Raw genomic sequence first — 11,197 nt, 5'->3', positions numbered from 1 at the left:
CGAACCAGTGAACCCTCGTACTCCTCTCCGCGCGGGCTTCCACTGCCGCGTCTTCCCCGGCTCCCCGTCGTCCCCTTCCTAGGCCTCGCCGTCGTCCACCGCCCTGGTGCTCTTGGCGCCGCGTGGTCAACGTGGTCATGGAATGACTTCCATCGGACGTGGACTGTACGTGGAGAGGCTGACAGCTGGGTCCACGGCCGCAGCAAGGAAGTGCCTCCTTATTACGCGGAAAATAATGATTCCTCCACCTGACAGTTGGGACCCACCAGACGGGCCACTGTATTTCGCGAAAAAATGTTTCCCCCTGACTGCTGGGACACACCAGCTACATCTTTGCACGCAAGGAAGTGCGTCCGGGCAAAAAAAAAAACGATTCGCCCCCCTTACTACTGGGACCCACCAGCTACATCTTCGCAGGCAAGGAAGTGCCTGACAGTCGGGACCCACCTGGTCGAAGCATACGTAGCATTGTCATTCTGGTCGCGAACGTGTACGTACATACTGGTCGATGTAGAGGCGCGCACGTGTCGTAGTTGAGGCGCGCACGTAGCATGTATACGTACGTACAGCGGCCAGTGTGCAAGAAAGAAAATACGGCCACGTACGTACATACGAGCAGGGTCTCGAACGCCTACTCACGCATACGTATGGCTAGGGCTCGTGTACATGGCTGGGTCAGAACGGAGAAACAGCATCATCGTCGTGTTCAAGGGGAGCCAACCGGCTGGGTCGGAAAAATGCGTCGTCATGTTCATCGAGAGGGCTTGGACGGAACAGCCGATGGAAACGAGGCCTGGCATACCGTAGAACGGAGGAAACGGCCTTGTGTTCGACCGGCCATGTTTGAAACGGGATCCTGTTCATCGGGAGGGGTTTGGCGTACCGCAAAACGGAGGAAACGGACCTCCTACGGTCGAAACGGGGTCCTGTTGATCGGGAGGGGTGTGGCGTACCGCAAAATGGAGGAAACGGACTTGTGTTGGTGCGCTACGGTCGAAACGGGGGTCCTGTTCATCGGGAGGGGTGTGGCGTACTGCAAAATGGGACTCCACGGGACAATGTTCATCTCCACCATCGACCCCCTCCCGCCTCCACGGGCTACTGTTCATCCACCGTCGACCTCCTCCAGCCTCCACCTGCGACTGTTCATCCACGGGCTCCTGTTCATCCAGCCTCCACCACGCGCTACTCCACCGGCTACTGTTCAACCAGCCCTCTCCACGGGCTCCTGTTCAACCACCCCTCCACGGGCTACTGTTCATCCAGCCCTCCACCGTCTACTGTTCATTCTGCCCTCCACGGGGTGGTCCTGTTCATCCTGCCCTCCACGGGGTCCTATTCATCCAGCCCCAACCGGCTCGATCGATCGGGGTCCTGTTCATCCAGAGGCAACACTACGGGGTCCTGTTCATCCACCCCCACCGGGAACTGTTCATCCAAACCCCCCAGCAATGCTCACTATTCATCCAGAGGCAGCATCGATCGGCTTCAGTTAGCAGCAGTAGCGAAGGAATCGCTCGATCGGGTTCAGTTAACGGCCATCGATGGATCGCTCGGGTTCAGTAACGCGTAGCCTGGAGTGCAATCACTTGGGTTCAGTTAGAGCCCAACGCCTCGCTCGGGTTTAGTTAGAGCCAATGCCTCGCACACACGCGCGTGCGTGTACGAGAGAAACGCGCATCGCTCGGCCCCCGACCTCCCACCGTAACCGGGAACTCCCCGAAATTTTCCTCGCCCTCGCTTCTACCATGGTTTTTTCCGTCATGGACGGCCCAAAGAATGTCATGTAGCTGCGTCTCCGGCCCGCCCAGGACAAAAAGCCCATTTTCTGTCATGATTTTTTGTCATAGAAGTAGGAGCCCACCACATCTATGATGATACCGGGTTTTGTCACAATTATCGTCATAGAAGTGTCATATGTATGACAGATTTTTTTTCATTCGGCCCAAAATGTCACGGATGTGTCTTTTTTTTGTAGTGTTGTAGCTAGTGGGTCCCAGCAGTCAGGGGGAGAAAACATTATTTTTCAGGGTAAAAAGGATGCAGTTGCATGCATGCGTCCATGGGCGTTGTCGTGGTGGGCGCACGGCAGATGCCAAGCGATGGCTAAAGAGAGGAGGAGGCTCGAGGGCGCTGGTGGACTCCAGAGGCGAGGTTGGCATGAGTGGGCGCGGGACGCCGGGCATGCCCAGGTTCGGGGCTCTGCGGAGAGATAATACCCCTAGTCCTGCCGAGTGTAGTTGGATGATCGATAGTACAATGTTGCTCCTGGAGCTGTATGGAGGAGGAAGGAAGCTGGCCAAGGCTTGGGCTGCTCCTTCTCTCCGGTGTTGCTGTTTTGTGGCTAGTCCTCTCGCTCGCCCCCCGAATGATCATGGCCTCCCGGGGGGTTTTATAGTCCAACCCCCCGGGGGTACAATGGTAATGTTACAAGTCGGTGGGTCCGTATTGTCGGTGTCCGGGGACCCGGGCTGGGTCCTGCTGAGGGCTTGTGGTTCGCCGGGTTCCCCTAGGTGCGGGCCCCGCAAGCCTAGGGGGACTGTGCGCCGTCTTGTCGATTGTCAGGGCGTGGCCGAGTTGAGTCGCGTACAGTGCTCTCCGTCAGGTTGCCGCTTGCTGTCGCCAGCGTTGAGGGCGGGGGCACTGTAGCCACGCCGGCCCTGGTCAGCGGGTAGGTGAGGGGCACTGTTGCCACATTCCTGCTGACCAAAGGCATGGGCGGGGCACTGTTACCTCGGTCATCGTTGATTGAAGTCTCGTCCCCATCATATGGCCTGGATGGGACGGGAGTTGACCCGCGGCTGGATTGCGTAGCACGCTATGGGTAGCGCTAGCTTGTTGAGGAGGCTTTGGCCGTGCTGGGTTCGGCTGTCTTGCGCTAGTTGTTGAGGCCGAGTCAACGTGGCTTGCTGGGTCGGCTAGTCTGGCCGGCTTGCGGGGCTTGGCCGGGTCGAGCGACCCGGCCAAGCGCGTGCCGATATTGAAGGGCGGTGCCAGCCCCGTTGTTTTTTGAAGGGGATCCGGGTTCCGTTGCCTGCCCGGGGTCCATCCCCCCGACAGTAGTCCCCGAAGCTGTGAAGGTCCGCCGTCTTCGGATGAGTGGGCCTTCGCAGTTTCCCCCTTAAGCAAGGTGGATTCTGCGAGCGCCGGGTCCGGCAACACCCACTGTGTGCCGGTTTTCTCGGAAACCGGATCGTGGCATCCCGGCCGTGGCGGGGACCGAGAAGTCTGCCGAATCTTGGGGCAATCCCTCGGGCTTTGCGCGGGCACCACGTGGTGCCCGGAAGTCGGAAGGGCCTGACAGGCCACGCGCGTGATGGGACCGGGCGACGGGCTGGGGCCCACCGCCGCGCGCCCTCGGCCCAAGCGCGCGGATTTATTGCGGCATTCGGGGGCCGGTTGCTCTTCCCCTGGCAGTTACTGCGCATGTACGTGCGCACTTATTGCGGGGTAGTGGAACGGGCGCATGCAGACGATCCCACTTCCCCACATTCAAACCGAGGGTTATAAATCGGGGGGCGGCGGACATTATTCTCGCTCGTGCCCTCCTGTCCCTTTGCACTCGCTCCGCTCTTTGCAACTGACGCACTGCGGCGCCCCCTGCTCCGAGCAGAACTCCTTCGCCGTCCATCTTCCTTCTTCTTCCTTTGATCATGTCGCTGCCATCGGGCTCCTGGATGGTTTCGAATGTCACCTCCGAGGACATCACCCAACTCCGGGCGATGCGGCGCCTGCCGCGGGAGACGGACGTCGGCGTCCGCCTGCTGCGTGGCGAGCAGAGGCCTCGGCCCGAGGGGCAGGAGCGCGTGGTCTTCCTCACGCACTTCGAGTGCGGGTTCGGGCTGCCGGCGAGCACCTTCTTCCGCGCGTTCCTGGAGTTCTTCGGGCTCCAGCCGCATCATCTTGGCGCCGACGCCATCCTCCAGCTCTCCGGCTTCGTCACCCTCTGCGAGGGGTACCTGGGGGTCGAGCCTACGATCGACCTCTGGGCGCGCTTCTTCTCCTTGAAACAACAGGGCCCGTCGGCCGGGGAGTTCGCCGATTGCGGCGCCGCCGTCATCTCGAAGCGGTCGGGGGCGGATTTCCCCAAGATCTCGCTGGAGGATTCTGCCAAGAAGTGGCTGAACTCCTTCTTCTACGTCCTCAACCTTGGTGCGGATCGGATCAACCTTCCGTTCTTCGCCATCACACCGCCGCGGGCGAAGACGAATTGGGGCTACTCGCCTAGGGGCCCGTCGCAGGAGATCGTCAATCTCTGCGAGCTGGTGACGGTGATGAGGATGCAGGAGGGGCTCACCGGCACCGACCTCCTCGCCGCGTTCATCATGCGCCGGGTCCTTCCGCTTCAGGGGCGCTCCTGCCTCATCGGCGAAATGGTCGGCCTTCAAGACCCCAACCGCATGGGGTCGACGTGGCTGTCCGCCGAGCAGGTCGCGCGCGGCGTGAATGACATCTCCAAGGCCAACCTTGGGGAGAACTTGCGGTTCGGCAAGGCGCCGTACAACCAGTCGAACCCGGCGCCGTAGGTGAGTGTCTGGTCTTCTTTGCTGCCGCACACCTTCTCATCCGTCCTGACGCGACGCAGGGGGTACTTCTGAACGCGATTCGGCATCCTTACGCCCGGGCCCCGTCGCAGGTGGAGCCGGTGGCGCCAGAGGAGCCCGCGGCTCATGGCGGGGAGGAGGAGGCCGAGTCCGATGCCGGCGCTGGGCGTCGCGCGGGTAAGTCTTGTGTTTTTCTTCATGTGTCTTGAATTGCTGACCGTGGCACGGAACGGTCGGTGCTGACGCCAGTTGTCGGTGTAGTGGCGCTGGGCGGGGGAGGCGGTGACGCGGGCGGAGCCGGGTCCCCGCACGGGCCGGCGCCGAGCCGCCCGCATGGGAAAGACAGCGTCGCGCCGCGACCCCGGGCCCCGAAGCGCATGGCGGACCCGGCCGGGGCCGGGAGGCCGACCAAGAGGAAGCGCGGCGGCGGGCACGGGAGGCCAACCCCGGTCCCGGTCTGGGCGGGGTAAGCTTCATCTCTCATTTGCGCTCGGATTTTTTTCTTGAGCTAGTCTTGTTTCTTTTCTGCTCAGTCTGTCTTCTTCTCCAGGTCGCCAATCGCGCTGGCAAGGGCGGCGGCGGAAGCCGCGACCATCAAAGGGGCCGCGTTCCGCAGGAGCCGGCCCGACCTCGCCGACCAGGCTGAGGTAGAGGGACGGGCCGACTCGGACCTCGGCCTGGATCCGAACGACGCCGAAGCCTTGGCCTGGCGGGCAGGAACCGGGCCGAGGCGGAGCTGGAGGCGCCGTCGGTCCGCGCTTGGACCGATGCGGCAGCGGCACGGGCGCGAGCCGGCGCGGAGCCGTCCTGGCGCGAGATGCCGGAGGGCACGGTGGTGGCGGCGACGGTCTTTGAGCCGTCGTCGGTGAGGGAGCGCGGCCGTGGAGGCCGGGCTGAGGTGGTGATCCCCGACCGGGAGGTCGTCGAGGTGGAGGATGACACCCCGCCGCGGGCCGACGTGGTCGAGCGAGCGGGGACTGATGGTGGTGGAGGCAGCGTCGTTTTGGAAGAGACGCTGCGGGCGGCGGTGTCGGAGGCGCCGCTGGTTTTGGAGGAGGCACCGCAGGCGGCGGTGCCGGAGGCCACCCCAGCAGCTGGGCCGGAGACGGCGACGCAGGGCGTCCCGGCGTCCGGGTCAGAGACGGCGACGCAGGGCGTCCCGGCGTCCGGGTCATCGTCGGCGGAGGTGCTGGCCGTGTCGCGAGCGGCCAGCGGGGAGTACGCCTTGGTGCCCCGGCAGGGAGGGCGCCGAGCTGCCGTGCCAAGCCGGCACAGAGCGGGGGCGCCGTTGTCTTCAGGCCTCAGACCCAGGAGGAGGCGGCGCTGGACGCCGTCAGTCGCCGCCTGTGAGGCCGGACGGAACGGCTCGAGGCCTTCACCCAGGCCGAGGTGGAGCGGTCGCGCGACCTGGAGCGCGCCGTTCTGGTATGTCTTCTTGTAATTTCTTCTTTGTGGGGGCGCACCAGCGCACCCACTGGCTGTAGCCCCCGAGGTTCGGGCCAACTACGTAGTAGTTGGGTCGAATCTTTAGAGTGTTGGCCTTGGTCTGCTTTCTGCTTTCTTCAGCGTCTCGACGCCTTCCGGGTCGCCGCCTACAATCGTCTCCTGGGCAAGCACCGGGAGCTCATGGAGCAGCTTGCCACCAAGGAGGAGGAGCTCCGCGTCGCCGCAGGTATTCTTGTGCTCTTTTCTAGTGGGGGCGCGCTAGCGCACCCACTGGGTGTAGCCCCCGAGATTTGGGCCAACTGTGTAACAGTTGGGCCAAATCTTAAGTCTTGCTTTTTTCTTCTGCCGAGTCCTTTTTCGCAGCCGAGGTGCTGTCCTGGCGGACTCGTCTGCTCCGGGCCGGTCATCACTACGACCGGCTCGTTGCCGACACCGGCCGTCTTGGCGTCGAGGCGGCGTAGGCAAGGGCGGAGGCGGCTGCGGCTCGGGGGTCTCTCGACGAGGCCAACCGGCTGCATGAGCAGCTGGCGGGTCACAAGAGCCGCCTCGAGCGCGTAACCACCCGGGCTCGGCATGACTGCCGGGTGATCCTCCCGGGTCCAGGTGATCGATCGATCCGACCAATGCATGAACTCCGGCTTGGCCGGGGCGACGGTGTTCACCTCCTGCCGAAGGAGGCGCTCGCTGCGCTTGTCGTCGCCGAGGCTGGTGAAGACGACGTAGGCCGCGCTCTGGTCCGGGTAGGCGTCATCGCGCCGCCAGCTGGAGGCGGCGGTGGAGGCGGAGGCGGCTGTCCCGTGCCTGGAGCCGGAGCCGGAGGGGGCGGGACGTCGCCCCTCATGATGCGCTTGGTGATGGCGCACTACCGAAGCGTGTGCGTGGGTCTTGCACCACTATGGTGCTTGCGGGGGCGTCGAGCATATGCTCGAAGCTCATGGCAGGTTGCCATGCCATCTTGCCGGTTTGCCGGCGCTTCGCCGGGTCCGCCGTGGGCTCGGTGGCCGCGACGAGCCGGTTGTCGTGACGCGGCGCCGGCTGGTCGGCCTTGCGCTTGTTGTTCTGGTGATGCTGCTGCCGGCTGCTTTCGCCGGCCGGCTTCGGAGGGGGAACCAGCTTCGCCTTGCCGGCTTCATCCAGCGCCACCTGGATCTTCATGGCGGAGTCGGCGTTGGCGTACTTGTCCGCCGTCACCATGAGCGCGGCCATGGTGGCCGACTCGGAGCGTAAGAGCTTGTGCTTGAGGAGGGTGCCATCTCGGCACCCGCTGACGAAGTACTGGATCGCCTGGACTTCATGGACGCCCTCGCAGCTGGTCCGGAGCTCGGTCCAGCGTGCGAGGTTCTCGCGACCGGTCTCCATAGGCCCTTGCACGCACATGGCGACCTGGCTAGGGCGGCCGGGTCGCTTGTAGGTCCCCGTGAAGTTGCGGACGAAGGCTTCCTCGAAATCCACCCACGTGTTGATGCTGCCCATTGGCAGGCTGTTCAACCATGTGCGGGCCGACCCTTGGAGCATGAGCGATGCGTAGCACACGGCGAGACGACGATTGGCACCGGTGATGCCAATGGCCGTGGTGTAGTCGGTGAGCCAGTCTTCTGGCTTCACCGTCCCGTTGTACTTGGGGGTGTCGCGGGGGAGCATGAATCCTTTGGGGAAGGGCTCCTCCCGGATGCGCGGGCCGAAGCACGCCGGCCCGATAGCGTCGCTCTCCTCCACCTCCAGGGAGCGAGCGAGCTGATCGAGGCAGTGGCGAGCGTCGGCGTTGTCGATGGCGCGCGGGCCGAGTCGACTTGCGGCCAGGCCACGGGGGGCCGGGTTGGTTGGAGCCGGACGCCGACCATGCTGGCCGGGTCCACGCTGGATCTCTAGGACGGGCTCATCGCCCAATCTGCCGGCGGCTGTAGCGGCCGGGTCGCGCCGAGTCAGGACTCGGCCGGAGTGCGCCTCGCCGGGTGGCGAGGAAGTGATGTGCAGAAGTTCGCCAGGCCCGCCAAGGCGGGCGGAGCTGGATCCCGCCGGCTTGGCGAGCTGGTTGAGGCGGTCCTGCTGGGTGTTGGCGGCGTGGAGGAGTTCACGCATCCGCCCGATGCGCTCTTTCAGCTCCTCACCCGTGAGCTGGTCCAGGCTGGCTGCGGTCGCCTGGGCAGCGTACATGTTCTTCGCTGGGGTCTCGTAGACGGTTGGGACGGCGCCGAGGGCCCGGCCGATCGCTCCTCCCCGGGCACGCACATCGGCGACCCGGCTTGGCTCGACCGCGGCGGGCGTGAATCCGTAGGTGGCGTCGCGCTCCAGCTGAGCGGCGTCCAGGCGACGCTGAGTGGCGGCGAGCATCTCAGATAGGTCCAGCATCTGCTGGCGCCTTTCCTCGAGCTGGGTTCGGGCCTCAGTGACGTTGGTGGCGTCAACGTCGGTGCCGATGGGGGTGCAGAGGCTCTGCATCGCGGTGCGCAACGGATGGGACGGCTCGATTCGATCCACTGTGGCCCTGGCTTCGGCAGCCTTCCTCGTCTTGCTCGACGAGGAGGAGGCGCCGTCGCCGGTGACAAAGACCTCCACAAGGACGTCCATTGCCCCGGCGGAAACGCCGCCGCCGAGGGAGAGGGGAGAGTCGGAGTAGCTGAGCACCTCACTGGGGTACTCGTCGGCCACGAACACATCGAAGATGCGCAGCGCGGCGAAGGAGGCGGCAAGCGCACCGACGACGTCGTCCGCCAGCGCGACGGATTCGTCGGTGTAGGAGAAGGGCCCCGTCTGAAGCATGCTCCCGGCCAGCTCCTCGAGCTGCCCCACGGTGGGCGCCAACTGTCATGGTGGGCGCACGGCAGATGCCAAGGGATGGCTAAAGAGAGGAGGAGGCTCGAGGGCGCTGGTGGACTCCAGAGGCGAGGTTGGCATGAGCGGGCGCGGGACGCCGGACATACCCAGGTTCGGGGCTCTCCGGAGAGATAATACCCCTAGTCCTGCCGAGTGTAGTTGGATGATTGATAGTACAATGTTGCTCCTGGAGCTGTATGGAGGAGGAAGGAAGCTGGCCAAGGCTTGGGCTGCTCCTTCTCTCTGATGTTACTGTTTTGTGGCTAGTCCTCTCGCTCGCCCCCCGAATGATCGTGGGCTCCCGGGGGGTTTTATAGTCCAACCCCCGGGGGTACAATGGTAATGTTACAAGTCGGTGGGTCCGTATTGTCGGTGTCCGGGGACCCGGTCTGGGTCCCGCTGAGGGCTTGTGGTTCGCCGGGTTCCCCTAGGTGCGGGCCCCACAAGCCTAGGGGGACTGTGCGCCGTCTTGTCGATCGTCAGGGCGTGGCCGAGTTGGGTCGCGTACAATGCTCTCCGTCAGGTTGCCGCTTGCTGTCTTCAGCAGTGAGGGCGGGGCACTGTAGCCACGCCGGCCCTGGTCAGTGGGTAGGTGAGGGGCACTATTGCCACGTTCCTGCTGACCAAAGGCATGGGCGGGGCACTGTTGCCTCGGTCATCGTTGATTGAAGTCTCGTCCCCATCATACGGCCTGGAAGGGACGGGAGTTGACCCGCGGCTGGATTGCGTAGCACGCCATGGGTGGCGCTGGCTTGTTGAGGAGGCTTTGGCCGTGCCGGGTTCGGGTGTCTTGCGCTAGTTGTTGAGGCCGAGGCGACGTGGCTTGCCGGGTCGGCTAGTCTGGCCGGCTTGTAGGGCTTGGCCGGGTCGAGCGACCCGGCCAAGCGCGTGACTGTATTGAGGGGCGGTGCCAGCCCCGTTGTTTTTTGAAGGGGATCCGGGTTCCGTTGCCTGCCCAGGGTCCATCCCCCGACAGGCGTGGTGCGTCCCCACTGTCAGCCTCTCACGTACATTCATCTTCCGATGACTCTCGTTTGTCGACCACGTTGACCACACCGTGCCGAGCGCACCAAGGCCGGTGGACGACGTCGAGGCCCCAGACTGGAACGACCCGGAGATGGGGAAGACGTGGCAATGGAGTCGCGGATGGAGAGGAGTTGGAAACTTGACTGGTTCGGGTGTGCGGTAGCACTGCCGCCCACGGGAGACAGGAGCAAGAACAAAGGTTGAAGAAGGAGCTCGGCTGGTGGATTAACATCCAACGGTCCAGCTGCTAGAATCATTTGTTGATTAAGTTGTCAAAGCCCTGCGTACACGTCTGCTTAGTAGGCCCACAAGTCAGCCACCAAATCTGACAGGTCCCAGCTGTCAATAGGAGGAATAGTTTTTTCGCATAACAAGGAGGCACTTACTTCCGTGCAAAGATACAGCAGGTGGGTCTGAGCTGTCAGTGGGAGGAACATTTTTCAGCTTAATAAGGAGGAACTTTCCTTGTGTGCAACCATGGACCTCGTGGGTCCCAGCCGTCAGGCTCTCCACGTACAGTCCTCTTCCGAGGACTCTTGTTTGTTGACCACGCAGCGTCGAGCGCAGCGAGGCGGTGGACGACGGCGAGGCCCCGGACGGGAACGACCCGGAGATGGGAAGACGCGGCAGTGGAGTCGCAGATTGAGAGGAGTACAAGGGTTATAAGTGGTTCTGGTGCGGCATGGGGCTGCAGTCGGTGGAGAATAACAGGAGGTGTGCAGGTGTGGAGGGATAGCCTGGCCGGTGGTGGGGTAGAGCTTCACAGCGATGCGTGCTAAGCAGAGCCGCTAGCCGCAGGAGGCCGGACCTAGCAGTCCCGGCGACGCTGGAGGAAAAAGACGAGAGATTGAAGGTGCATGCCAGCTGTTGGATATAAATCCAATGGATGTGGATGTTATAATCATTTGTTGACCAAGTTGACAATGCCCTGCGCAGGCTTCGACCTATTGGCCCACATGTCAGCCTGCAAAAATGTGGCATATATTTAACCCATGTTTTCTAGAATGTACAATCCATTTGCTGGGCTTGGTGAACAAATAATTTCGCGTCAATGCGGCCCATTTAATATTTTCTAAGAAATCCCAGCCCATTTGCACTTTCTTGAAATACACGAATTAGCTGGGCTCGTTCTATATATAGTATAATGTTAGGTTAGAAGGAGCAATTAATATAAAAAAATAAAGCATTGCGACAAATTTTTTATATATAAAATTAACAAATTAGCGAGTTATTGCTAAAAAAATGAGCGTGTTATTATTACATTGGTCCTTAAAATCTTCGCAAGCTTTTGTATGCAATCACCAGGATTTTCCTACCTGTGAGTCAAAAACAACCAGGATTTTCCTTGCCAAGTTCAGTTAAACATT

This window comes from Triticum aestivum, chromosome 3D, assembly GCF_018294505.1.
Source record: "Triticum aestivum cultivar Chinese Spring chromosome 3D, IWGSC CS RefSeq v2.1, whole genome shotgun sequence".
NCBI lineage: Eukaryota > Viridiplantae > Streptophyta > Magnoliopsida > Poales > Poaceae > Triticum > Triticum aestivum.
The sequence above is the reverse complement of the archived record's forward strand: the minus strand, read 5'-3'. Positions refer to the sequence as shown.